Source organism: Dermacentor variabilis, chromosome 7 (assembly GCF_050947875.1).
Source record: "Dermacentor variabilis isolate Ectoservices chromosome 7, ASM5094787v1, whole genome shotgun sequence".
Classification (NCBI taxonomy): Eukaryota; Metazoa; Arthropoda; class Arachnida; order Ixodida; family Ixodidae; genus Dermacentor; species Dermacentor variabilis.
The window spans coordinates 31,951,262-31,970,753 of NC_134574.1; the positions used below are offsets into that span (position 1 = coordinate 31,951,262).

The following is a 19,492-nucleotide window of genomic DNA, read 5'->3' on the forward strand; positions in this document are numbered from 1 at the left end:
TGTGCAACTTCGTATCGCCGGTATAACTCAGTGGTAGAGCACTGGTCTTGTGAACCAGGGGTCGTGAGTTCAATTCTCACTCGTGGCAGTGCACACTTTTTCTATTAACATATTTTATCTGCGTGTAATGCAAGCGCTACGTAGCTAAACCGTTTTGTGTGCAACTTCGCATCACCGCTATAGCTCAGTGGTCATTCTGCTTCCGGCAGCCGAGCTGAGCGGTCAGCAGGATCATGGGCTCCAGTGGAGCCGCGACAGCGGCCACTTTTGGCCGCGGAAATCGGCTCAACGATGATAAGGATTATGCTTTTATTTTGCCGCAACTGCCTAAAGGACAACTGGTGATTAACACCGTCTTTTTGCACGGTGATGTATGTGCGAGGCCGTACAAGGTGGAGGATTTCATGGATGCCCTTCTGCCGACGGGCCTGCTGCCGGATGTGGTATGCATAGGGGCGTACCAAATCAACCACGTCTGGGCAGTGGCCCTCTGCGATGCAATTGCAACGAAAAGGCTGCTTGCCCTGAAGGAACTTCAAGTGAAGGGACGACGGTGCCCCATTATTGACCCGCAGGACCAACAGGTGAAGCTTAGGCTTCACTGGCTGCTCTACGGCGTTGCCGACGAGGACGTCCGGACGGCTTTCGCGGCTTTCGGCAAGGTGGAGGAGGTGAGCCGGGAACGGTGGCGCGTTGAAGGCATGGGAACCAAGACCTCAACCACCAGGACCGTCCTTCTCAAGCTGAAGGCCAGCATGAAGGTGGAAGACCTCCCGCATCAGATCCGCGTCGGTGGAGAGTTAGCCTTGGTCGTCGTTCCCGGTCGACCGATGCAGTGCCTGCGCTGCCATGGCACGGGACACGTGCGCCGTGAGTGCAGAGTACCGCGTTGTACCCGGTGCAGACGTTTCGGCCACGTCGACGCTGAATGCGTGAAGTCCTATGCCGCTGTGACAGGCCCACCAGTGAATGATGTTGCGGCAGAGCACCTCATGGATGTGGCCGAGGTGGAGGACGCGGCTAAAGGAACCGGTGACATGGTGTCGACAGAGACAAGTAGTGGGACGACGATTCTGGAGGTAGACGGCAACGCGGCTGAGGCTACTCAGAAGCCGAGTAGGACGGAACGGGATGCTACGACCCAGGGGCAGGCGACGGGAAACGTCAGTGAAGACGCAACTGACGACGCGACCGCAATGCAGCAGGACGAGGGCGTCACCGACGACGACCGTACTGGGGCTCTTGCTGCCTCCGTCAAGCGCACCCACGACCAGACGAAGGACCGCGAGGATCGGGCACCCAGCACCAGTGAGGGACCACCGACGAAGACGCCTCATGGGAGGCGGATGGGCTACAAGCCAAAGCCCAATGTACCGCCTGAAAGGAAGCCTGCCGACAAAGCGGTCACGTCTAAGGACACCAACAAACCGGGAGGTCCCGGAGGCGGCTAGCCGAGGGCTAGTCGTGAGCGGTAAGCACCATGCTCCGGGCCTACTTTACTTTTATTTTAGATAAAGATGGCTCAAATACCGTCCCTGAGGATTGCCACATTAAACGTGAGAGGGCTGGCGGCTAGTCGTAGGCAAAGTCAGGTCCTACGTTTGGTCACTGACCACGACATAGACGTACTAGCCGTCCAGGAAACTAAGGTTGAAGGAGAGGAGGAGACCGGGAGCATGGTGCGACGTTTCACGACTAGGTATTTTGCGGTGGTTAGCCATGCTGTACGCACGGCTGGAGGGTACGTTCTTCTTGTGAAGAAGCTGCCTGGACTGCAGATTCAGAGCATTTTTTCGTGTCAGTCAGGAAGGATTGTTCTTTGTGATATTGTTATGGGTGATTCAGAGTTCCGCATCATATGCTTATATGCGCCGAATTCAGTAGATGAGCGCGCCCGTTTTTTTTCGAACCTTTCACGATATGTTTGTTGTAATATGCGCGTGATGATGTTAGGGGACTTTAATTGTGTGTTGAGTGCTGGAGACAGAGTCAATAATGCAGGTGTGCGTGACCGAAGCAGTGAAGTGTTATCAAATTTATTTATGAAAATGAACTCGATGATGTTTATGAATGTCTGGAAGGGGGGCGTCAAGTGATTTTTACACGTTTTCAGGGCAGCAGCCATGCGCGTTTGGACCGAATGTACATTTCATTGGATATGATTCCAAGATGCCACGGTTACTGTGTAGTACCAGTGTCGTTTTCAGATCACTGCCTTGTGAAATGTAACGTAGGTATAATGAAAAAGCGACATGTATTTAAGTGGGATATGTGGAAACTGAATGCCTTGTTACTAAATGACCAGCCCTTTTTACAGGTAGTACGGGATGCGATTAATGAAGTTCAATGTGATGCTGCGGGAACAATCGTCGAGAAGTCGGAATGTTTTAAAGAAAAGATTAAAATGAAAGCAATAGAAAGATCCAGTTGTAAAAAATTCGAGAAGGAAATGAAAGGAAAGGGTTTCAGAACACTGCTTGGGCAGCTGCTAACGCTTGAGTGCAAAGAGCCTGGTGCGTACAAAGACGATGTGCGAAACGTCAAAGAAAAACTTGAACTGTTTGACAAGGAACGCTATCAAGGAGCCATCGTGCGAGCACGAGCGGATGCACTAGCGGCAGGGGAGACGCCCACTAAAGGGGCGCTGGGTCTTGAGAAGGCGTATGGACGAAGAAACCATGTCGAGCAGATTTTAGTGAATGGGAATGTCGTTGAAGACAGTGATAGAATCAGCGCGCCTTCTTCGAGTACTATCAGTCGCTCTTCGCATTTCAGGAAGCGAATGTTGAGGGTTTTAAAGCAGGTTTTCTGCATCGCATGCCACGTTTGAGCGATGACGTAAAAAAGCGATTAGAGGAAAAAATAAGGGAGAGAGAAGTCGAAAAGGCAATCGACGATTTGAACTTGGGTAAATCACCGCGACCTGATGGACTCAGCGCGGGTCTATATAAAGCTTTTAAAAGAGAGCTGGCGCCTTTGCTTGCGCATGTATTTAATGACGCATACGAAAAGAAATCATTACCACCTTCCTTTGGAAAAACGCACACCATTCTAATGCCGAAGAGCGATCAAATAAACAAACTCAGATACGTGTCATCCTACAGACCGATTTCACTAACAAACGTCGATTATAAAATATTTATGAAGGTTTTAGCTAGCAGGCTTCAAGGCGTCATCAAGGAAATAGTCGCAGACCATCAAACTTGTGGCATCAAAGGGCGATCTATTTTTTCAAACATCCATAAGATGCGATGTGTACTCGAGTGCTGTGACGTCATCGGTGGCCGTGTTGCAGTAATTCAGCTCGACCTAGAGAAAGCGTTCGATTGTGTCACTCACGTTATTTTGTTTGCCATCTTAGATCATGTTAATGTCGGTTCCATCATCACTGAGGGCGTGGCCTTGGCGTACCAGAACTGCACAACAAGATTAATTGTTAACAAGTGTCTGGGGGCCCCCATTAACATCAGGCGTTCAGTGCGCCAAGGCTGCCCCCTCAGTCCGCTATTATTTGCTATCTACGTAGAAGCAATGTGTGTAGCAATTAATGAAAATGACGGAATACGTGGTTTCAGATTGGCAGCGACCGAAGTGAAGTTGCTCGCATATGCAGATGACATTGCAGTGTGTTGCACTGACAAACCAAGTGTAACGGAAACCATATCTGTAGTACAACATTTCTGCGCCGTAACGGGTAGCAGAGTAAACTGGGGCAAATCGCTAGGCCTGTGGCACGGGGACTGGTTTTCTGCACCCGACTATTTCGCGAACGTGAACTGGGTGAAAACTCCGACCAGGTATCTGGGTGTTCCCCTCGACAGGTATAATAGCAGCGACGAATACTGGAGGAACCAAACCAAGGAACTGAAAGAAAAAGTAGACAAATGGAAAAGTACTAACCTGTCCATTTTTGCAAGCGCGACAATTTGTAACGTGTTTTTTATTACTAAGTTATATTACGTCTTGCAAACGCTGTATTGTTCTAGAGTAAATGTGCAAAGGCTGCACAGAGTGTTCGCAGTTTTCATCTGGGGATCAACATGGGAAAGGTGCAGCCGAACAAATTTGTTCAGAAGAGTGAAGGATGGGGGTGTGGGCCTGGCGCATCTTTTTGTTCGTCAAGTTGTAAACCGATTTTTGTTTTTTCGCGATGTTCGCGATCCTTTTCTGCGCGCCGTATGTCAGCTAAGGTTGAGTAACGCTTTGCCGGCACATGTTGTTAGCACGGTAAATTTGACTGGAACTCTGCGTGGTTATTTCAAGGAAGTTGTTGACAGTGTACGCTTCCTTTCTGTTCGTTTTACAAATGATTACCTTTGTGATGTGAAAAGGAAAACATTGTATAGAGATGTATGCGACATTGTTTTCCCAGTGCCCTTATACAGAGCCATATACAGTGGAGGGCCAGGACAGGATGTACTTAAAAGAGTAAAACAGATGCAGGTGCCACCAGGGGTAAAGACCTTCTTCTTTAAGCTACACACAGGAACGCTCTCCGTGAAGACGTTTCTGGCGGAACGGGGTTGTCTCGTACCTTGGGGGGTCGCACTGCTTGATATGCAAGAAGCCCGAAAATATAGATCACGTTTTCCTACATTGCTGGGCGGCAGTTTTCTTCTGGGACGTCTTAAAGCGAACCCTGAAGAAAGAGCTGCCGGTGGACCCCCAAGGTATCAGGTATCTGGCCATTAAAGATGACGACGGGGTTCCCTATGACTTTGTTATGTTAAATGCTCTACACTGTATATGGCGGGCTCGTATGGCAGGGTACCATTGCGATCCTGATGCTAGGCCAGCTCGTGCTTACTTCAAAGAATGTATGTCGCGATTTATTGAAATGCAGAAAATAGAAGAATGTGTACCGGATTGGCTGTCGAGGCTAGAACCCCTGACAGCCATGAAGGAATTTTAGTATGACAAAGCCAGTCCAATATGGACAGACGGCTTTATTGTGCGGTTTCTTTCCTTACGCACCTTCCGTTTTTTTTCCTCCTCCAACGGTTGGAATTTGTGATACACAAGTGTGTGCTAAGTGTACCGTCTGAGTAATGTCGAAGACCGGCAATAAATAAAAAAAAACCGCTATAGCTCAGTGGTAGAGCACTGGTCTTGTAAACCAGGGGTCGTGAGTTCAATCCTCACTGGTGGCAGTGCACACTTTTTCTATTAACATATTTTATCTGCGTGTAATGCAAGCGCCACGTAGCTAAACCGTTTTGTGTGCAACTTCGCATGGCCGCTATAGCTCAGTGGTAGAGCACTGGTCTCGTAAACCAGGGGTCGTGAGTTCAATCCTCACTGGTGGCAGTGCATACTTTTCTATTCACATATTTTATTTGCGTGTAATGCAAGCGCTACATAGCTAAACCATTTTCTGTGCAAATTCGCTTCGCCGCTATAGCTCAGTGGTAGAGCACTGGTTTTGTACACCAGGGTTCATGAGTTCCATCCTCACTGGTGGCAGTGCACACTTTTTCTATTAACATATTTTATCTGCGTGTAATGCAAGCGCCACGTAGCTAAACCGTTTTGTGTGCAACTTCGCATGGCCGCTATAGCTCAGTGGTAGAGCACTGGTCTCGTAAACCAGGGGTCGTGAGTTCAATCCTCAATCGTGGCAGTGCACAATTTTTCTATTAACATATTTTATCTGCGTGCAATGCAAGCGCTACATAGCTAAACCCTTTTGTGTGCAAGTTCGCATCGCCGCTATAGCTCAGTGGTAGAGCACTGGTTTTGTACACCAGGGTTCATGAGTTCCATCCTCACTGGTGGCAGTGCACACTTTTTCTATTAACATATTTTATCTGCGTGCAATGCAAGCGCTACATAGCTAAACCCTTTTGTGTGCAAGTTCGCATCGCCGCTATAGCTCAGTGGTAGAGCACTGGTTTTGTACACCAGGGTTCATGAGTTCCATCCTCACTGGTGGCAGTGCACACTTTTTCTATTAACATATTTTATCTGCGTGTAATGCAAGCGCTACATAGCTAAACCGTTTTGTGTGCAACTTCGCATCGCCGCTATAGCTCAGTGGTAGAGCACTGGTCTTGTAAACCAGGCGTCGTGAGTTCAATCCTCACTGGTGGCAGTGCATACTTTTCTATTCACATATTTTATCTGCGTGTAATGCAAGCGCTACATAGCTAAACCGTTTTGTGTGCAACTTCGTATCGCCGCTATAGCTCAGTGGTAGAGCACTGGTTTTGTACACCAGGGTTCATGAGTTCCATCCTCACTGGTGGCAGTGCACACTTTTTCTATAACATATTTTATCTGCGTGCAATGCAAGCGCTACATAGCTAAACCCTTTTGTGTGCAAGTTCGCATCGCCGCTATAGCTCAGTGGTAGAGCACTGGTTTTGTACACCAGGGTTCATGAGTTCCATCCTCACTGGTGGCAGTGCACACTTTTTCTATTAACATATTTTATCTGCGTGCAATGCAAGCGCTACATAGCTAAACCCTTTTGTGTGCAAGTTCGCATCGCCGCTATAGCTCAGTGGTAGAGCACTGGTTTTGTACACCAGGGTTCATGAGTTCCATCCTCACTGGTGGCAGTGCACACTTTTTCTATTAACATATTTTATCTGCGTGCAATGCAAGCGCTACATAGCTAAACCCTTTTGTGTGCAAGTTCGCATCGCCGCTATAGCTCAGTGGTAGAGCACTGGTTTTGTACACCAGGGTTCATGAGTTCCATCCTCACTGGTGGCAGTGCACACTTTTTCTATTAACATATTTTATCTGCGTGTAATGCAAGCGCTACATAGCTAAACCGTTTTGTGTGCAACTTCGCATCGCCGCTATAGCTCAGTGGTAGAGCACTGGTCTTGTAAACCAGGCGTCGTGAGTTCAATCCTCACTGGTGGCAGTGCATACTTTTCTATTCACATATTTTATCTGCGTGTAATGCAAGCGCTACATAGCTAAACCGTTTTGTGTGCAACTTCGTATCGCCGCTATAGCTCAGTGGTAGAGCACTGGTTTTGTACACCAGGGTTCATGAGTTCCATCCTCACTGGTGGCAGTGCACACTTTTTCTATTAACATATTTTATCTGCGTGTAATGCAAGCGCTACATAGCTAAACCGTTTTGTGTGCAACTTCGCATCGCCGCTATAGCTCAGTGGTAGAGCACTGGTCTTGTAAACCAGGGGTCGTGAGTTCAATCCTCACTGGTGGCAGTGCATACTTTTCTATTCACATATTTTACGTGCGTGTAATGCTAGCGCCACATAGCTAAACTGTTTTCTGTGCAACTTTGTATCGCCGCTATAGCTCAGTGGTAGAGCACTGGTTTTGTAACCCAGGGGTCGTGAGTTCAGTCCTTACTGGTAGCGGTGCACACTTTTTCTATTAACATGTTTTATCTGCGTGTAATGCAAGCGCTACATAGCTAAACCGTTTTGTGTGCAACTTCGTATCGCCACTATAGCTCAGTGGTAGAGCACTGGTCCTGTAAACCAGGGGTCGTGAGTTCAATCCTCACTGGTGGCAGTGCACACTTTTTCTATTAACATATTTTATCTGCGTGTAATGCAAGGCTACATAGCTAAACCGTTTTGAGTGCAACTTCGCATCGCCGCTATAGCTCAGTGGTAGAGCACTGGTTTTGTACACCAGGGTTCATGAGTTCCATCCTCACTCGTGGCAGTGCACAATTTTTCTATTAACATATTTTATCTGCGTGCAATGCAAGCGCTACATAGCTAAACCCTTTTGTGTGCAAGTTCGCATCGCCGCTATAGCTCAGTGGTAGAGCACTGGTTTTGTACACCAGGGTTCATGAGTTCCATTCTCACTGGTGGCAGTGCACACTTTTTCTATTAACATATTTTATCTGCGTGCAATGCAAGCGCTACATAGCTAAACCCTTTTGTGTGCAAGTTCGCATCGCCGCTATAGCTCAGTGGTAGAGCACTGGTTTTGTACACCAGGCGTCGTGAGTTCAATCCTCACTGGTGGCAGTGCATACTTTTCTATTCACATATTTTATCTGCGTGTAATGCAAGCGCTACATAGCTAAACCGTTTTGTGTGCAACTTCGTATCGCCGCTATAGCTCAGTGGTAGAGCACTGGTTTTGTACACCAGGGTTCATGAGTTCCATCCTCACTGGTGGCAGTGCACACTTTTTCTATAACATATTTTATCTGCGTGCAATGCAAGCGCTACATAGCTAAACCCTTTTGTGTGCAAGTTCGCATCGCCGCTATAGCTCAGTGGTAGAGCACTGGTTTTGTACACCAGGGTTCATGAGTTCCATCCTCACTGGTGGCAGTGCACACTTTTTCTATTAACATATTTTATCTGCGTGCAATGCAAGCGCTACATAGCTAAACCCTTTTGTGTGCAAGTTCGCATCGCCGCTATAGCTCAGTGGTAGAGCACTGGTTTTGTACACCAGGGTTCATGAGTTCCATCCTCACTGGTGGCAGTGCACACTTTTTCTATTAACATATTTTATCTGCGTGCAATGCAAGCGCTACATAGCTAAACCCTTTTGTGTGCAAGTTCGCATCGCCGCTATAGCTCAGTGGTAGAGCACTGGTTTTGTACACCAGGGTTCATGAGTTCCATCCTCACTGGTGGCAGTGCACACTTTTTCTATTAACATATTTTATCTGCGTGTAATGCAAGCGCTACATAGCTAAACCGTTTTGTGTGCAACTTCGCATCGCCGCTATAGCTCAGTGGTAGAGCACTGGTCTTGTAAACCAGGCGTCGTGAGTTCAATCCTCACTGGTGGCAGTGCATACTTTTCTATTCACATATTTTATCTGCGTGTAATGCAAGCGCTACATAGCTAAACCGTTTTGTGTGCAACTTCGTATCGCCGCTATAGCTCAGTGGTAGAGCACTGGTTTTGTACACCAGGGTTCATGAGTTCCATCCTCACTGGTGGCAGTGCACACTTTTTCTATTAACATATTTTATCTGCGTGTAATGCAAGCGCTACATAGCTAAACCGTTTTGTGTGCAACTTCGCATCGCCGCTATAGCTCAGTGGTAGAGCACTGGTCTTGTAAACCAGGGGTCGTGAGTTCAATCCTCACTGGTGGCAGTGCATACTTTTCTATTCACATATTTTACGTGCGTGTAATGCTAGCGCCACATAGCTAAACTGTTTTCTGTGCAACTTTGTATCGCCGCTATAGCTCAGTGGTAGAGCACTGGTTTTGTAAACCAGGGGTCGTGAGTTCAGTCCTTACTGGTAGCGGTGCACACTTTTTCTATTAACATGTTTTATCTGCGTGTAATGCAAGCGCTGCATAGCTAAACCGTTTTGTGTGCAACTTCGTATCGCCACTATAGCTCAGTGGTAGAGCACTGGTCCTGTAAACCAGGGGTCGTGAGTTCAATCCTCACTGGTGGCAGTGCACACTTTTTCTATTAACATATTTTATCTGCGTGTAATGCAAGGCTACATAGCTAAACCGTTTTGTGTGCAACTTCGCATCGCCGCTATAGCTCAGTGGTAGAGCACTGGTTTTGTACACCAGGGTTCATGAGTTCCATCCTCACTCGTGGCAGTGCACAATTTTTCTATTAACATATTTTATCTGCGTGCAATGCAAGCGCTACATAGCTAAACCCTTTTGTGTGCAAGTTCGCATCGCCGCTATAGCTCAGTGGTAGAGCACTGGTTTTGTACACCAGGGTTCATGAGTTCCATCCTCACTGGTGGCAGTGCACACTTTTTCTATTAACATATTTTATCTGCGTGCAATGCAAGCGCTACATAGCTAAACCCTTTTGTGTGCAAGTTCGCATCGCCGCTATAGCTCAGTGGTAGAGCACTGGTTTTGTACACCAGGCGTCGTGAGTTCAATCCTCACTGGTGGCAGTGCATACTTTTCTATTCACATATTTTATCTGCGTGTAATGCAAGCGCTACATAGCTAAACCGTTTTGTGTGCAACTTCGTATCGCCGCTATAGCTCAGTGGTAGAGCACTGGTTTTGTACACCAGGGTTCATGAGTTCCATCCTCACTGGTGGCAGTGCACACTTTTTCTATAACATATTTTATCTGCCTGCAATGCAAGCGCTACATAGCTAAACCCTTTTGTGTGCAAGTTCGCATCGCCGCTATAGCTCAGTGGTAGAGCACTGGTTTTGTACACCAGGGTTCATGAGTTCCATCCTCACTGGTGGCAGTGCACACTTTTTCTATTAACATATTTTATCTGCGTGCAATGCAAGCGCTACATAGCTAAACCCTTTTGTGTGCAAGTTCGCATCGCCGCTATAGCTCAGTGGTAGAGCACTGGTTTTGTACACCAGGGTTCATGAGTTCCATCCTCACTGGTGGCAGTGCACACTTTTTCTATTAACATATTTTATCTGCGTGCAATGCAAGCGCTACATAGCTAAACCCTTTTGTGTGCAAGTTCGCATCGCCGCTATAGCTCAGTGGTAGAGCACTGGTTTTGTACACCAGGGTTCATGAGTTCCATCCTCACTGGTGGCAGTGCACACTTTTTCTATTAACATATTTTATCTGCATGTAATGCAAGCGCTACATAGCTAAACCGTTTTGTGTGCAACTTCGCATCGCCGCTATAGCTCAGTGGTAGAGCACTGGTCTTGTAAACCAGGCGTCGTGAGTTCAATCCTCACTGGTGGCAGTGCATACTTTTCTATTCACATATTTTATCTGCGTGTAATGCAAGCGCTACATAGCTAAACCGTTTTGTGTGCAACTTCGCATCGCCGCTATAGCTCAGTGGTAGAGCACTGGTCTTGTAAACCAGGGGTCGTGAGTTCAATCCTCACTGGTGGCAGTGCATACTTTTCTATTCACATATTTTACGTGCGTGTAATGCTAGCGCCACATAGCTAAACTGTTTTCTGTGCAACTTTGTATCGCCGCTATAGCTCAGTGGTAGAGCACTGGTTTTGTAAACCAGGGGTCGTGAGTTCAGTCCTTACTGGTAGCGGTGCACACTTTTTCTATTAACATGTTTTATCTGCGTGTAATGCAAGCGCTACATAGCTAAACCGTTTTGTGTGCAACTTCGTATCGCCACTATAGCTCAGTGGTAGAGCACTGGTCCTGTAAACCAGGGGTCGTGAGTTCAATCCTCACTGGTGGCAGTGCACACTTTTTCTATTAACATATTTTATCTGCGTGTAATGCAAGGCTACATAGCTAAACCGTTTTGTGTGCAACTTCGCATCGCCGCTATAGCTCAGTGGTAGAGCACTGGTCTTGTAAACCAGGGGTCGTGAGATCAATCGTCACTGGTGGCAGTGCCTCTTTTTCCATGAACATATTTTATCTGCGTGTAATGCAAGGCTACATAGCTAAACCGTTTTGTGTGCAACTTCGTATCGCTGCCATAGCTCATCGGTAGAGCACTGGTTTTGTAAGCCAGGGGTCGTGAGTTCAATCCTCACTGGTGGCAGTGCATACTTTTCTATTCACATATTTTACGTGCATGTAATGCTAGCGCTACATAGCTAAACCGTTTTGTGTGCAACTTCTTTTCCGCTATTGCTCAGTGGTAGAGCACTGGTCTTGTAAACCAGGGGTCGTGAGTTCAATCCTCACTTGTGGCAGTGCATACTTTTCTATTCACATATTTTACGTGCGTGTAATGCTAGCGCCTCATAGCTAAACCATTTTGTGTGTAACTTCGTATCGCCGCTATAGCTCAGTGGTAGAGCACTGGTCTTGTAAACCAGGGGTCGTGAGTTCAATCCTCACTGGTGGCAGTCCATACTTTTCTATTCACATATTTTATCTGCGTGTAATGCAAGCGCTACATAGCTAAACCGTTTTGTGTGCAACTTCGCATCGCCGCTATAGCTCAGTGGTCATTCTGCTTCCGGCTCCCGAGCTGAACGGATCGCGGGATCATGGGCTCCAATGGAGCGGCATATGCGGCTGTTAGCCGCGGCAACAGGCTTTCGACGGAAGAAGATAAAGATTACCAGATAATTTTGCCTCGCCTACCTACAGGACGTATTGTTTTGAACACAGTTTTTTTGCACGGCGACGCTCGTGTTCGCCCGTTTCGTGTAGAAGATTTTCGAGACGCGCTTCAAGCTGTTGGTATGCTCTCTGGCGTCGTCGCCCTTGGAGCATATCAAATCAACCATGTATGGGCGGTGACGATGAAGACAGCCGAGGCTGCCGAAAAGCTAGCGGCCCTGAAGGAGCTGCAGGTGAAGGGGCGTCGCTGCCTGGTCATCGACCCCAAGGAACAACAGGTGAAGCTTCGTATCCACTGGCTTCTGCATGGGGTGGACGACGAAGACGTCAAGACCGCGCTGGCCTCCTTCGGCAAGGTGACGGAAGTGACCCGGGAGCGCTGGCGTGTGGATGGCGTTTCCGACAAGGGCTCGACGACCCGAGCAGTGCTGCTGCAGCTGAAGGCAGGAATGAAAGTCGACGACCTGCCCCACCAGATCCGCGTCGCCGGCGAGCTTGCGCTGGTGGTAGCCCCAGGACGTCCCATGCAGTGCCTGCGCTGCCGAGGCTCTGGCCACGTTCGTCGTGAATGCAAGGTTCCCCGTTGCTCGCGGTGCAGGCTTTTTGGACACAACGACGCGGACTGTGTGCGTTCATACGCAGTAGCCGCGGGTTCGGCGGAGAGCGAGCCGTCGACGTTAGACCATGTAATGGACGTGACCGAGGCGGAGGAAGCGGCCACGGGAGCTGGAAACGGCAAAGTGGCGGCAGAAACCGGCGTGACGACCAAGCAAGCCGAAGGAGGAAGGAATATCCCTCCCCCCAAAGAACCAGCAGCTACAGTCGAGAGCATGAAGACGGCCCCGCATGAAAATGAGAGCCACCAGCCAGCTACGGATGCAACGCAGGCAGAGGCGGACGACAACGCGACCCCTGCTAGCGCCCGCGTCGAATCCGTCTCGGCACCGGTCAAGAGATCCCTGCAGCACGAGGAGAAAGTCGACGGAAAGGCTGGCGGTGACTCCGAGGCACCACCCGCTAAGACGCTACCTGGAAGGCGCTCCACCCTCAAGCCTAAGCCGAACTTGGAGACTGACCGTAGGCTTACCCCGAAGCCGACCAAAGAGGAACCCGGGCGACGGCCGCCGGATGGCCACGGAGGCGTCTAGCGGTCAGCTAGACGTTAAGGTGAGCACCATGCTCCGGGCCTTCTCCCCTCCGGTTTTCACCAATAATGGCTACCAACCCGTCGCTTAGCCTCGGCACGCTAAACGTTCGAGGTCTGGCCGCCAAAAGGAAACAGAGTCAGGTTTACAGACTACTAGTGGACCACGACCTCGACGTTTTAGCCGTGCAAGAAACCAAGGTAGACGGCGAGGAGGAGACCGGGAGCATGGTGCAAAGATTCACGTATAACTACTATACGTTAGTGAGCCACGCCTTAGGGACTTCGGCAGGGTGTGTGCTGTTCGTGAGGAAGCTCCCTGGTCTTGTTATAGATGGTTACTTCTCCTGTACTTCTGGTCGACTTGTCTTTTGTGACTTCAGCTATTGTAATGTCCAATGGCGCGTGTTTTGCATTTATGCGCCTAATACTGTGCAAGAGAGGGCAAATTTCTTTTTGAGTTTAAAGCATCATTTACATGTGCAAAAAATGATAGCCTGTGTAGGCGACTTCAACTGCGTATTGAAAGCTGAGGATAGGTCTACGCGTCGCGTGGTTTGTGACAAAAGTAGTGATATCCTGGCGCAGATCACACACGAATTCGAATTAGAAGATATCGCAGAATGTTTTCGCGGTCACGGAGACGTAAGCTACACTCACTTTCAGGGCACAAGTCACGCACGCTTAGACCGTATCTATCTTTCATATGATTTAGTTGAAAAATGCCAGTGCTACACAGTTACGGCCGTATCATATTCTGACCACTGCCTGGTAAAATGCACGGTGGGCAGGAAGAAAGAACGAAACAAGTTCGTCTGGGAACTGTGGAAATTGAATGAAGAGCTGTTACGGGATGAAACTTTTAACGAAAATGTAGTGGCTACTCTGAATTCCTTTGGAACAGACAGTTCTACGAAATTTGGTGAGGAATGGGAGTTGCTGAAGCAAAGCATTAAATTGAAGGCAATCGAAAGAAGTAGCGTACTGCGATATGAACAAAAGGCCAGAGAAAAGGATTTAACAACATTGCTAGAAAAATTTGCGAAGCTTGAATGCATGCAACCTGGCGCCTATCAACAAGATATGCGCGCCGTTAAGAAGAAGCTCGAGGTATTCGACGAAGATCGCTTCCGAGGTGCGCTAGTGCGCGCCAGAGCAGAAAGGCTATCATGCGGGGAAACGCCAACGAAAAGAGCACTGGGGTTAGAAAAAAAGCACTCGAGACGTAAGCAGATTGAGGCTATCGAATATGAAGGGGTGGTATTAACGGATAACAATAATATAGGGCGTGCTTTCTTTGAGCATTACAAAGAACTTTTTACATTCAGGCCTGTCAACATGCACGATTTCAAGAAATTATTTTTGCAACGAATCCCACAGCTGTCGAGTGAGGTTAAAGAAACCTTAGAACGACCATTAACAGAACATGAAGTGATGAAAGCCATCGAAGACCTGAATCCTGGGAAGTCGCCAGGTCCAGACGGTCTTTGTGCCGCATGGTACAAATCGTTCAAAAGCCACCTAGCTCCTATCTTAACAGCAGTTTTCAAGGAAGCATATGAACTGAAAATACTTCCACCATCCTTTGGCCAGTCCCATACAGTACTAATACCGAAAACAGAAGAGACCGAAAAGCTCAAGCAACTTTCCTCCTACAGACCCATAGCGCTTACTAACTGCGACTACAAAATATTGATGAAGGTGTTGGCACGACGGGTCCAGTCAGTTATTCAGGAAGTAGTCGGCCCACACCAGACGTGTGGTATTCGTGGAAGAACCATTTTCACTAACATCCATAAAATGAAGTGTGTGCTGGAGTGTTGTGACGCCATGTGCGATGCAGTAGCCATCCTCCAGCTAGACTTGGAGAAGGCGTTTGATTGTGTTTCTCACGACATATTGCTTACCATCCTTGAACACGTTAATTTTGGCCACATAATCACTGAAGGGGTGACCATGGCGTACCGGAGCTGCTATACCAGACTTATAGTTAATCAGATGTTGGGGGCCCCCATTAACGTGAAGCGCTCCGTTCGCCAGGGTTGTCCACTCAGTCCACTCCTGTTTTGTGTCTACATAGAAACGCTATGTCTCGCCATCATTGAAAATGAATGTATTAAGGGGTTTAGTCTTCAATCAGCAGAAGTGAAGCTACTGGCATACGCTGACGATGTGGCTGTGTGCTGTAAGGACAAACAAAGTGTATTGAATACTGTGAATATCGTCAAAAAGTTTGGTAACGTCACTAACAGCTACGTTAACTGGCAGAAATGTTTGGGGTTTTGGCATGGAAGATGGGCTTCTACACCAGACCACTTTTCGAACGTAAACTGGGTCACGACGCCAGTGAAGTACCTTGGAGCACCCCTTGATGCCTACAAGGACAGTAGCGAGTACTGGAAGGAGCGGACAAAACAACTAAAAGAAAAAGCCGACCGATGGAACGCCTGTTACTTGTCAATATTCGCGAGAGCTACAGCGTGCAACATGTTTCTCGTGACAAAGATCTGGTACGTAATGCAGGTACTACAGTGCTCTCGTATTAATGTGCAGAAACTGCACCGCGTGTTCGCTGTATTCGTGTGGGCATCAAGCTGGGAGCGATGTAGCAGAGATAATCTCTTCCGGCGCGTGAAGGATGGTGGTCTGGGGTTGGCGCACCTCTTCTTGCGTCAACTGGTGAATAGATTCTCCTTCTTTCGAGATACAAACGACCCATTCCTGCGCACGGTGATCCAAATGAGGCTGTCAAGATCACTTCCCGAATTCGTTGTAGGTACGGAAATAATGCCAGGACCAGTCCGTGGTTTCTTTCGGGAAATAGTTCAGAGTGTTTCCTTTTTGCGTGTTCGTTTTTCAAGTGCATATTTGTGGAGTGTAAAACGGAAAAAGTTATATCGTGATTTATGTGACAGTGTTTTGCTGGTACCTATGTACAGAGCCCCGTACAGTGGAGGCCCAGGCCTAGATGTATTGAAAAGGGTGAAGAAGATGCCAGTTCAACCAGCCGCTAAATCGTTCTTTTTTAAATTACACACTGGTACTGTACCTGTTAAATTCTTCCTTGAACAACGTGGGTTCTACATGCCATGGGGAACCCACTGCCTTATATGTAAAAAAACAGAAAGCATAGATCATGTCTTCATCCACTGTTGGGAAGGGGTCTTTTTCTGGGACGTGTTACAAAGGACTCTAAAAAAGGAGCTACCTATAGATCCCCACGGAATGAGGTTTCTGCCAGTATATGACGACGAAGGTTTCCCGTACGACCTGATCATGCTTACGGGCCTCCACTGTTTATGGCGCGCAAGAATGGCGGGTTACCATTGTGACCCGGATGCCCGACCGGCGCGTCTGTACTTTTGTGAATCCATGCAACGGTACGTGGAAGTGATGAAGATGCAACAGCCTGTTCCTGAGTGGCTGTCGAGGGTTGAACCCCTTACAGCACTAAAGGAATTTTAATCCGACAACGTCGTGCCACAGTAGCGGACGGCAGCGAATGTAAATATTACTGTTCCTTGTTCCGTTTGTGTATTCATCCCTTTTTGCTTCTTTGGTCTTTGTTTATATCATTTAGGAATTTGTGTTGTGTTATGTCGAGTACTGGCAATAAAGAAAAAAAAAAAGCCGCTATAGCTCAGTGGTAGAGCACTGGTCTTGTAAACCAGGGGTCGTGAGTTCAATCCTCACTGGTGGCAGTGCATACTTTTCTATTCACATATTTTACGTGCGTGTAATGCTAGCGCTACATATCTAAACCCTTTTGTGTGCAAGTTCGCATCGCCGCTATAGCTCAGTGGTAGAGCACTGGTCTAGTAAACCAGGGGTCGTGAGTTCAATCCTCACTGGTGGCAGTGCACACTTTTTCTATTAACATATTTTATCTGCGTGTAATGCAAGCGCTACATAGCTAAACCGTTTTGTGTGCAACTTCGTATCGCCGCTATAGCTCAGTGGTAGAGCACTGGTCTTGTAAACCAGGGTTCGGGAGTTCAATCCTCACTGGTGGCAGTGCATACTTTTCTATTCGCATATTTTACGTGCGTGTAATGCTAGCGCCACATAGCTAAACTGTTTTGTGTGCAACTTTGTATCGCCGCTATAGCTCAGTGGTAGAGCACTGGTTTTGTAAACCAGGGGTCGTGAGTTCAGCCCTTACTGGTAGCGGTGCACACTTTTTCTATTAACATATTTTATCTGCGTGTAATGCAAGGCTACATAGCTAAACCGTTTTGTGTGCAACTACGCATCGCCGCTATAGCTCAGTGGTCGAGCACTGGTCTTGTAAACCAGGGGTCGTGAGTTCAATCCTCACTGGTGGCAGTGCATACTTTTCTATTCACATATTTTACGTGCGTGTAATGCTAGCGCTACATATCTAAACCCTTTTGTGTGCAACTTCGCATCGCCGCTATAGCTCAGTGGTCGAGCACTGGTATTGTAAACTAGGGTTTATGAGGTCAATCCTCACTGGAGGCAGTGCACACTTTTTCTCTTAACATATTTTATCTGCGTGTAATGCAAGCGCTACATAGCTAAACCGTTTTGTGTGCAACTTCATCGCCGCTATAGCTCAGTGGTAGAGCACTGGTCTTGTAAACCAGGGTTCATGAGTTCAATCCTAACTGGTGGCAGTGCACACTTTTTCTATTAACATATTTTATTTGCGTGTAATGCAAGCGCTACATAGCTAAACCGTTTTGTGTGCAACTTCATCGCCGCTATTGCTTAGTGGTAGAGCACTGGTCTTGTAAACCAGGGGTCGTGAGTTCAATCCTCACTTGTGGCAGTGCATACTTTTCTATTCACATGTTTTACGTGCGTGTAATGCTAGCGCCTCATAGCTAAAGCATTTTGTGTGCAACTTCGTATCGCTGCTATAGCTCAGTGGTAGAGCACTGGTCTTGTAAACCAGGGGTCGTGAGTTCAATCCTCACTGGTGGCGGTGCATACTTTTCTATTCACATATTTTACGTGCGTGTAAAGCTAGCGCCACATAGCTAAACCGTTTTGTGTGCAACTTCGTATCGCTGCTATAGCTCAGTGGTAGAGCGCTGTTTTTGTAAAGCAGGGGTCGTGAGTTCAATCCTTACTGGTGGCGGTGCACACTTTTTCTATTAACATATTTTATCTGCGTGTAATGCAAGCGCTACGAAGCTGAACTGTTTTGTGTGCAACTTCGCATCGCCGCTATAGCTCAGTGTAAGAGGGCTCAGTGCAAGAAGACGGCAATGTCAGCTAAGTCGTTTGCTCCTGTATAATGACTTACTTATAGTGGGAATGCAAGAAATGAAAATTGAGAGCCAAGAGGTAACCGACATAATGGTGTCCAATTTTTGTGCTCACTTTGATGTGTGCGTTTGTCACGCTGTTGGTGGATCAGACGGCTGCGCTATATTACTGCGATATAACTTTGGCATTTGCGTGCAATCAGTGTTTTCGTGTGAAACTGGGCGTCTCTTAGTGGCCGATTTTTGTTTCCGCGATGTGGATTACGGTGCTATTTCTATCAATGCGCCGAATATTGAAACGGACAGTGGATCTTTCTTTGAGCGTATTGAAGCGTACGTAAACTGTTCCAAGGTCGTAATACTGCTGGGAGATTTTAACTGTGTTTGCTATACTGAAGACCGAGCAAAATTTTCACACGTTCGTGATAAGAGCGCCGAATTTATAAACGCAGATGTGCATGATTATGACCTGGAAGATGTGGGTAGTCTTTTTGCCAGCGGTACTCTCCCGCTATTTACCCACTTCCAGCGTGATAGCGACGCTCGATTAGATAGATTATACGTGTCAGCCGAATTAGTGCCCTTATGTTGTGAATATGATGTGCAAGATGTAGCATACAGCGATCACTGTTTGGTAACTGTCACGTTCAGGAAAAGACAAAGCAAACACACTTTTAACTGGGATCTTTGGAAAATGAATGCGCAGTTGTTACATGACGATGTTTTTGTCGAGGCCGCAGTGAAGGAACTAGAAAACCTGACTTCAGCTAAGCCAGTAAGCTTTGCCATTCAATGGGAAGAATTTAAACAGAAAGTAAAAATATTGGTCATTCAAAGAAGCAGTGTCATTAGACACAAGCAGAAACAAGCAGAAACAAATCTTCGCCAGGAACTGCAATTTTTTAACAGAATGGAAAGTGTCGAGCCTGGTGTGTATGTTCACGAATTAAAGAAGGTGAATACTGAATTAGAAAGAATGGATAAAGAAATATACAAAGCAGCACTTGTGAGATCAAGGTCTGAGAAGTTGTGGGCGGAAGAAATTCCAACGAAACGAGCCTTATCAGACGAGAAAAAGTACGCATGTCGGAAGGAAAGCCGCCAGCTAACTAAAGGCAATCACGTTACGTGCGACAAAAATGACATCATGCAAGGGATCGCCGATCACTTTA

General features: G+C 47.4%; 49 non-coding genes across 49 annotated transcripts; all 49 read left to right on the plus strand.

Moving 5' to 3' along the window:
- The first annotated feature begins 16 nt into the window (after positions 1-16).
- On the plus strand, positions 17-88 carry TRNAT-UGU (transfer RNA threonine (anticodon UGU)). Its single transcript has one exon. It is a non-coding gene; the product is annotated as a tRNA-Thr (tRNA).
- Positions 89-5,078: 4,990 nt separating this feature from the next.
- TRNAT-UGU (transfer RNA threonine (anticodon UGU)) lies at positions 5,079-5,150 on the plus strand. The gene has a single exon. It is a non-coding gene; the product is annotated as a tRNA-Thr (tRNA).
- An 85-nt stretch (positions 5,151-5,235) lies between these two features.
- Positions 5,236-5,307, plus strand: TRNAT-CGU (transfer RNA threonine (anticodon CGU)). The gene has a single exon. It is a non-coding gene; the product is annotated as a tRNA-Thr (tRNA).
- Positions 5,308-5,391: 84 nt separating this feature from the next.
- On the plus strand, positions 5,392-5,463 carry TRNAT-UGU (transfer RNA threonine (anticodon UGU)). The gene has a single exon. It is a non-coding gene; the product is annotated as a tRNA-Thr (tRNA).
- An 85-nt stretch (positions 5,464-5,548) lies between these two features.
- TRNAT-CGU (transfer RNA threonine (anticodon CGU)) lies at positions 5,549-5,620 on the plus strand. Its single transcript has one exon. It is a non-coding gene; the product is annotated as a tRNA-Thr (tRNA).
- An 85-nt stretch (positions 5,621-5,705) lies between these two features.
- On the plus strand, positions 5,706-5,777 carry TRNAT-UGU (transfer RNA threonine (anticodon UGU)). The gene has a single exon. It is a non-coding gene; the product is annotated as a tRNA-Thr (tRNA).
- Positions 5,778-5,862: 85 nt separating this feature from the next.
- Positions 5,863-5,934, plus strand: TRNAT-UGU (transfer RNA threonine (anticodon UGU)). The gene has a single exon. It is a non-coding gene; the product is annotated as a tRNA-Thr (tRNA).
- Positions 5,935-6,019: 85 nt separating this feature from the next.
- TRNAT-UGU (transfer RNA threonine (anticodon UGU)) lies at positions 6,020-6,091 on the plus strand. Its single transcript has one exon. It is a non-coding gene; the product is annotated as a tRNA-Thr (tRNA).
- An 84-nt stretch (positions 6,092-6,175) lies between these two features.
- TRNAT-UGU (transfer RNA threonine (anticodon UGU)) lies at positions 6,176-6,247 on the plus strand. Its single transcript has one exon. It is a non-coding gene; the product is annotated as a tRNA-Thr (tRNA).
- An 84-nt stretch (positions 6,248-6,331) lies between these two features.
- TRNAT-UGU (transfer RNA threonine (anticodon UGU)) lies at positions 6,332-6,403 on the plus strand. The gene has a single exon. It is a non-coding gene; the product is annotated as a tRNA-Thr (tRNA).
- Positions 6,404-6,488: 85 nt separating this feature from the next.
- TRNAT-UGU (transfer RNA threonine (anticodon UGU)) lies at positions 6,489-6,560 on the plus strand. The gene has a single exon. It is a non-coding gene; the product is annotated as a tRNA-Thr (tRNA).
- Positions 6,561-6,645: 85 nt separating this feature from the next.
- TRNAT-UGU (transfer RNA threonine (anticodon UGU)) lies at positions 6,646-6,717 on the plus strand. Its single transcript has one exon. It is a non-coding gene; the product is annotated as a tRNA-Thr (tRNA).
- Positions 6,718-6,802: 85 nt separating this feature from the next.
- TRNAT-UGU (transfer RNA threonine (anticodon UGU)) lies at positions 6,803-6,874 on the plus strand. The gene has a single exon. It is a non-coding gene; the product is annotated as a tRNA-Thr (tRNA).
- Positions 6,875-6,958: 84 nt separating this feature from the next.
- On the plus strand, positions 6,959-7,030 carry TRNAT-UGU (transfer RNA threonine (anticodon UGU)). Its single transcript has one exon. It is a non-coding gene; the product is annotated as a tRNA-Thr (tRNA).
- An 85-nt stretch (positions 7,031-7,115) lies between these two features.
- TRNAT-UGU (transfer RNA threonine (anticodon UGU)) lies at positions 7,116-7,187 on the plus strand. The gene has a single exon. It is a non-coding gene; the product is annotated as a tRNA-Thr (tRNA).
- Positions 7,188-7,428: 241 nt separating this feature from the next.
- On the plus strand, positions 7,429-7,500 carry TRNAT-UGU (transfer RNA threonine (anticodon UGU)). The gene has a single exon. It is a non-coding gene; the product is annotated as a tRNA-Thr (tRNA).
- Positions 7,501-7,741: 241 nt separating this feature from the next.
- Positions 7,742-7,813, plus strand: TRNAT-UGU (transfer RNA threonine (anticodon UGU)). The gene has a single exon. It is a non-coding gene; the product is annotated as a tRNA-Thr (tRNA).
- An 85-nt stretch (positions 7,814-7,898) lies between these two features.
- TRNAT-UGU (transfer RNA threonine (anticodon UGU)) lies at positions 7,899-7,970 on the plus strand. The gene has a single exon. It is a non-coding gene; the product is annotated as a tRNA-Thr (tRNA).
- An 84-nt stretch (positions 7,971-8,054) lies between these two features.
- TRNAT-UGU (transfer RNA threonine (anticodon UGU)) lies at positions 8,055-8,126 on the plus strand. The gene has a single exon. It is a non-coding gene; the product is annotated as a tRNA-Thr (tRNA).
- An 84-nt stretch (positions 8,127-8,210) lies between these two features.
- On the plus strand, positions 8,211-8,282 carry TRNAT-UGU (transfer RNA threonine (anticodon UGU)). Its single transcript has one exon. It is a non-coding gene; the product is annotated as a tRNA-Thr (tRNA).
- An 85-nt stretch (positions 8,283-8,367) lies between these two features.
- TRNAT-UGU (transfer RNA threonine (anticodon UGU)) lies at positions 8,368-8,439 on the plus strand. Its single transcript has one exon. It is a non-coding gene; the product is annotated as a tRNA-Thr (tRNA).
- Positions 8,440-8,524: 85 nt separating this feature from the next.
- On the plus strand, positions 8,525-8,596 carry TRNAT-UGU (transfer RNA threonine (anticodon UGU)). The gene has a single exon. It is a non-coding gene; the product is annotated as a tRNA-Thr (tRNA).
- An 85-nt stretch (positions 8,597-8,681) lies between these two features.
- TRNAT-UGU (transfer RNA threonine (anticodon UGU)) lies at positions 8,682-8,753 on the plus strand. The gene has a single exon. It is a non-coding gene; the product is annotated as a tRNA-Thr (tRNA).
- An 84-nt stretch (positions 8,754-8,837) lies between these two features.
- TRNAT-UGU (transfer RNA threonine (anticodon UGU)) lies at positions 8,838-8,909 on the plus strand. The gene has a single exon. It is a non-coding gene; the product is annotated as a tRNA-Thr (tRNA).
- An 85-nt stretch (positions 8,910-8,994) lies between these two features.
- TRNAT-UGU (transfer RNA threonine (anticodon UGU)) lies at positions 8,995-9,066 on the plus strand. The gene has a single exon. It is a non-coding gene; the product is annotated as a tRNA-Thr (tRNA).
- Positions 9,067-9,150: 84 nt separating this feature from the next.
- On the plus strand, positions 9,151-9,222 carry TRNAT-UGU (transfer RNA threonine (anticodon UGU)). Its single transcript has one exon. It is a non-coding gene; the product is annotated as a tRNA-Thr (tRNA).
- Positions 9,223-9,307: 85 nt separating this feature from the next.
- TRNAT-UGU (transfer RNA threonine (anticodon UGU)) lies at positions 9,308-9,379 on the plus strand. Its single transcript has one exon. It is a non-coding gene; the product is annotated as a tRNA-Thr (tRNA).
- Positions 9,380-9,620: 241 nt separating this feature from the next.
- On the plus strand, positions 9,621-9,692 carry TRNAT-UGU (transfer RNA threonine (anticodon UGU)). Its single transcript has one exon. It is a non-coding gene; the product is annotated as a tRNA-Thr (tRNA).
- Positions 9,693-9,777: 85 nt separating this feature from the next.
- TRNAT-UGU (transfer RNA threonine (anticodon UGU)) lies at positions 9,778-9,849 on the plus strand. Its single transcript has one exon. It is a non-coding gene; the product is annotated as a tRNA-Thr (tRNA).
- Positions 9,850-9,933: 84 nt separating this feature from the next.
- Positions 9,934-10,005, plus strand: TRNAT-UGU (transfer RNA threonine (anticodon UGU)). The gene has a single exon. It is a non-coding gene; the product is annotated as a tRNA-Thr (tRNA).
- Positions 10,006-10,089: 84 nt separating this feature from the next.
- On the plus strand, positions 10,090-10,161 carry TRNAT-UGU (transfer RNA threonine (anticodon UGU)). Its single transcript has one exon. It is a non-coding gene; the product is annotated as a tRNA-Thr (tRNA).
- Positions 10,162-10,246: 85 nt separating this feature from the next.
- On the plus strand, positions 10,247-10,318 carry TRNAT-UGU (transfer RNA threonine (anticodon UGU)). Its single transcript has one exon. It is a non-coding gene; the product is annotated as a tRNA-Thr (tRNA).
- Positions 10,319-10,403: 85 nt separating this feature from the next.
- On the plus strand, positions 10,404-10,475 carry TRNAT-UGU (transfer RNA threonine (anticodon UGU)). Its single transcript has one exon. It is a non-coding gene; the product is annotated as a tRNA-Thr (tRNA).
- Positions 10,476-10,560: 85 nt separating this feature from the next.
- Positions 10,561-10,632, plus strand: TRNAT-UGU (transfer RNA threonine (anticodon UGU)). The gene has a single exon. It is a non-coding gene; the product is annotated as a tRNA-Thr (tRNA).
- Positions 10,633-10,716: 84 nt separating this feature from the next.
- On the plus strand, positions 10,717-10,788 carry TRNAT-UGU (transfer RNA threonine (anticodon UGU)). The gene has a single exon. It is a non-coding gene; the product is annotated as a tRNA-Thr (tRNA).
- An 84-nt stretch (positions 10,789-10,872) lies between these two features.
- On the plus strand, positions 10,873-10,944 carry TRNAT-UGU (transfer RNA threonine (anticodon UGU)). Its single transcript has one exon. It is a non-coding gene; the product is annotated as a tRNA-Thr (tRNA).
- Positions 10,945-11,029: 85 nt separating this feature from the next.
- TRNAT-UGU (transfer RNA threonine (anticodon UGU)) lies at positions 11,030-11,101 on the plus strand. Its single transcript has one exon. It is a non-coding gene; the product is annotated as a tRNA-Thr (tRNA).
- Positions 11,102-11,185: 84 nt separating this feature from the next.
- On the plus strand, positions 11,186-11,257 carry TRNAT-UGU (transfer RNA threonine (anticodon UGU)). Its single transcript has one exon. It is a non-coding gene; the product is annotated as a tRNA-Thr (tRNA).
- Positions 11,258-11,340: 83 nt separating this feature from the next.
- On the plus strand, positions 11,341-11,412 carry TRNAT-UGU (transfer RNA threonine (anticodon UGU)). Its single transcript has one exon. It is a non-coding gene; the product is annotated as a tRNA-Thr (tRNA).
- An 82-nt stretch (positions 11,413-11,494) lies between these two features.
- On the plus strand, positions 11,495-11,566 carry TRNAT-UGU (transfer RNA threonine (anticodon UGU)). The gene has a single exon. It is a non-coding gene; the product is annotated as a tRNA-Thr (tRNA).
- Positions 11,567-11,650: 84 nt separating this feature from the next.
- Positions 11,651-11,722, plus strand: TRNAT-UGU (transfer RNA threonine (anticodon UGU)). Its single transcript has one exon. It is a non-coding gene; the product is annotated as a tRNA-Thr (tRNA).
- Positions 11,723-16,715: 4,993 nt separating this feature from the next.
- On the plus strand, positions 16,716-16,787 carry TRNAT-UGU (transfer RNA threonine (anticodon UGU)). The gene has a single exon. It is a non-coding gene; the product is annotated as a tRNA-Thr (tRNA).
- Positions 16,788-16,871: 84 nt separating this feature from the next.
- TRNAT-AGU (transfer RNA threonine (anticodon AGU)) lies at positions 16,872-16,943 on the plus strand. Its single transcript has one exon. It is a non-coding gene; the product is annotated as a tRNA-Thr (tRNA).
- Positions 16,944-17,028: 85 nt separating this feature from the next.
- TRNAT-UGU (transfer RNA threonine (anticodon UGU)) lies at positions 17,029-17,100 on the plus strand. Its single transcript has one exon. It is a non-coding gene; the product is annotated as a tRNA-Thr (tRNA).
- Positions 17,101-17,340: 240 nt separating this feature from the next.
- Positions 17,341-17,412, plus strand: TRNAT-UGU (transfer RNA threonine (anticodon UGU)). The gene has a single exon. It is a non-coding gene; the product is annotated as a tRNA-Thr (tRNA).
- A 239-nt stretch (positions 17,413-17,651) lies between these two features.
- On the plus strand, positions 17,652-17,723 carry TRNAT-UGU (transfer RNA threonine (anticodon UGU)). The gene has a single exon. It is a non-coding gene; the product is annotated as a tRNA-Thr (tRNA).
- An 83-nt stretch (positions 17,724-17,806) lies between these two features.
- On the plus strand, positions 17,807-17,878 carry TRNAT-UGU (transfer RNA threonine (anticodon UGU)). The gene has a single exon. It is a non-coding gene; the product is annotated as a tRNA-Thr (tRNA).
- Positions 17,879-17,962: 84 nt separating this feature from the next.
- On the plus strand, positions 17,963-18,034 carry TRNAT-UGU (transfer RNA threonine (anticodon UGU)). The gene has a single exon. It is a non-coding gene; the product is annotated as a tRNA-Thr (tRNA).
- Positions 18,035-18,118: 84 nt separating this feature from the next.
- TRNAT-UGU (transfer RNA threonine (anticodon UGU)) lies at positions 18,119-18,190 on the plus strand. The gene has a single exon. It is a non-coding gene; the product is annotated as a tRNA-Thr (tRNA).
- Positions 18,191-19,492: the final 1,302 nt, after the last annotated feature.